Here is a 3,065-nt window from a genome sequence, read left to right on the forward strand (position 1 = left end):
CCATTAGACTTTCATCTATGCTGATGTCTCCTGCTGGCACATATTTCTTTAGTTTTGGTGCAGGATGAGTAGTTTCATCAAATTCTTCATTGTTTGTGAAGTGAAAAAAATTCATAATCAGGGAAAATCTGTATTCTGACATGACGGTGCCAAAAAATTTGGAGTTGCAAGTAATTTACTGGTGGTCCAATACCATCTCCGCAGGGGTTTCCCCACCACTCCCTGAAGTACTATTGGGCCCAGACATTTCCAAATGTCATCTTTGGTCACTGGTTCCACTTTCTGCTTCTTGAAAACTCATGAAGCAGAGTAGCGGACTGTTGCTCTTTGTACCGGTTTGTCTCCGTAACAATTTTTTCGATGACCTCATCGCTCAGAAACAATTGTAGGTTCGCCAAAGGGTCGTTGTGGTCAGCGTCTCCTTTCACACCGGGTGCTCCAGTCAACAGGAATCTCGGGGGAACTGCCAGATCCGTTCCGCAGACAATAGAGCGCCAAGTTCGCACATCGCTGAGCTCTGGTGCGGGATCCTCACTGTCGTCACTGATCTGATCAGTGTCAGTGTCGGATGATGAATTTCCCCCTGAACCACTATCGCTCCATTCTGCGAGTAATTCTAAGTCACTGTCGCTGTCATTTACCTGGTCTAAAACTCCTTTTGTGCTCAAGTGACACCTTCTTGATGCCATGGACAAAAAATTTTCAGGGCAAAACTTTTTCCAAATGACAGTAAAAGAGTAGGCAGGGCACTGGAGACTGATCTAGGGACAAATCTGAGGTGATTTACTTTGATACAATGTAATCCTCACAGGTTATACTGTATCACTGTGTGTGTGTGTGTGTCTCTCTCTTTCTCTTTTGGACTTGCAGTTTTTAATTTCCCCGCTCAGTTCTGCCCTGTGCGGCGACACTGCACAGAATAAGGAAGTCAGATCTCAGTGTAATCTCTGCAGTGTAATCCCTAGTGTGGCTTGGGGTTACCGCTTCTGACAGTTAACATTTACCCTGAGTCACACTAAGGATTACCACCAGGGAGGTTAATTTATGTCTAAGGTTCTAAGAATATGTATTCTGTAAATGTATGAGAAATGTTGTGACAGATGTCTTGTGTAGGGACCCAACTGTGGATAGTACTCAGCAGTTAAACAACCAAGTAGTTAATAATACAACATATGGTAATAAGAAAAACAACAGTTAATGTGGCTCTTTGGTCACTTATGGCAAGTTATTCAATGTATGAAACAAAATCTAAAAGATCCATTAGTTTGCATTTCTCATTGAATTGTTTGGACAAATGATTATGTAAGAAGGCAAAACCAGTCATCAGACTTTTCAAAAGTCCTTAAAAAGAACTGTATGAAGTTACATTATTTCTGTCAGTGCTAACACAATAAATTAATATCTAAATAGTATTAGACACTCAAAACTGTGACCGTAAGCCTGGAACCAAACCCCTCCCTGGGTTAAACTTTCATATAAACAGTAGGTAGCCTAAAGTTAGTAATACCACACTAGAATGGACTCCTTAGTACAATCAACTGTATGAGTCCGGAAGGGCAGCATTTGCCTAAAAGCAAGCTTCAGTGGCGAGAAGGTGAACGACTGGGCCGGGAAGCAAAGAAGAAGGGGAAGAGTGTTGTCCCTTGAAGGGCTTGCAGCCAGTGCCACAGAACAAAATATTTATCTGTTACTGAATGAAAATTTGTGTTAATTGAACATCAAGATTTTGACTCTCAGGATCTTGGTTTAATTGGTTATGTAACTGTCTTATTTTAACAACTACATATGACAGTGATTCCTTTTTCTTTTGATAACTATGTGCTGTTTTGTTTTTTCACTTACAGAGCAATTCCTGTGACCTTTTAAGTAATTGAGTAATGATGGAAATGGATCAAAAATAGTAAATGACTTCTCTACTGAAGCTACAGAAGATTCTTCATATCACTTCCTGTAGCTCAATTCACTCTTCAAAAGGGAGCAGAGAAAAGTGAAATACAGAAAATTGCAAAGAAAGCATCCTCACTATGGAACTGTCTTCCTTGACTACTCCTTACCCCAGTCTTTCTACCTGTTTTTATTTTATTCTAAATTTATAAATAGTGAAGACCAAAGAAAAAAGCTTTATACCAAGATATTTGCCTTGAGAGCTGCTATTCTGTGGAGGGAAAAGTATACCAAAGTTCCTGTTTGGTTTTTTTTCAACAAGATTTGTTAATCTTTAGAGTTTAAAGAATAAGTCAAAATATAAATACCTAACTGCACACTATTTTTAGCGGCTGAATGAGAAAGAATGCAATTTGTATTTCAAGGGCTTTGCCATTTGGATGTTTTGCCACTGGAGTTGACTGCTCAGAAGATCATCATTGCGCTTTAAAAGTATATTTGGAGACACCTTTTGCCCCATAAGCCCACCTTACAGTCTTTCTAGCTATTACCGTGTTATGAACTGTTTGCACTCGCTGCAAATGTCCATGTATTGTCTATTTAGCCTCCCTGGCGGTAATCCCGAGTGTGGCTCAGGTTAAGTGTAACTGTCAGAAGCGGTAACCCCAAACCACACTCGGGATTACACTGCAGAGATTACACTGCGATCTGACTTCCTCATGCTGTGCAGTGTCACCACACGGGGTGGAACTGGGCGGGAAATTCAAAACTGCAAGTCCAAAAGAGAGAGAGAGAGTGAGAGAGAGACACACACACACACACACACACACACACAGTGATACAGTATAACCTGTGAGGATTACATTGTATCAAAGCAAATCACCTCAGATTTGTCCAGAGATCAGTCTCCAGTGTCCTGTCTTCCCTTTTACTCTCATTTGGAAAAAATTTTGCCTTGGAAATTTTTTGTCCATGGCATCAAGAAGGTGTCACTTGAGCACAAAAGGAGTTTTAGACCGGTAAATGACAGCGACAGTGACTTAGAATTACTCGCAGAATGGAGCGATAGTGGTTCAGGGGGAAATTCATCATCCGACACTGACACTGATCAGATCAGTGACGACAGTGAGGATCCCGCACCAGAGCTCAGCGATGTGCGAACTTGGCGCTCTATTGTCTGC

The 3,065-nt window shown here is 41.1% G+C and overlaps 1 protein-coding gene across 2 annotated transcripts in view; it reads left to right on the forward strand.

Moving 5' to 3' along the window:
- GPBP1L1 (GC-rich promoter binding protein 1 like 1) overlaps positions 1–3,065 on the forward strand; it is a 70,636-nt gene that overhangs the window by 24,191 nt on the left and 43,380 nt on the right. Inside the window, exon 2 of one of the 2 annotated variants that reach the window (XM_045291812.1) lies at positions 1,845–2,376. The exons of the other annotated variant lie outside the window; for it this stretch is intronic. The gene's annotated coding sequence lies outside the window, so the exon portion shown is untranslated. The remainder of the gene's footprint in view (positions 1–1,844; positions 2,377–3,065) is intronic. 2 annotated transcript variants of the gene reach the window in all.

This window comes from Echinops telfairi, unplaced genomic scaffold, assembly GCF_000313985.2.
Source record: "Echinops telfairi isolate 266 unplaced genomic scaffold, ASM31398v2 ScPeMD7_443;HRSCAF=831, whole genome shotgun sequence".
In the NCBI taxonomy this organism is placed as follows: domain Eukaryota; kingdom Metazoa; phylum Chordata; class Mammalia; order Afrosoricida; family Tenrecidae; genus Echinops; species Echinops telfairi.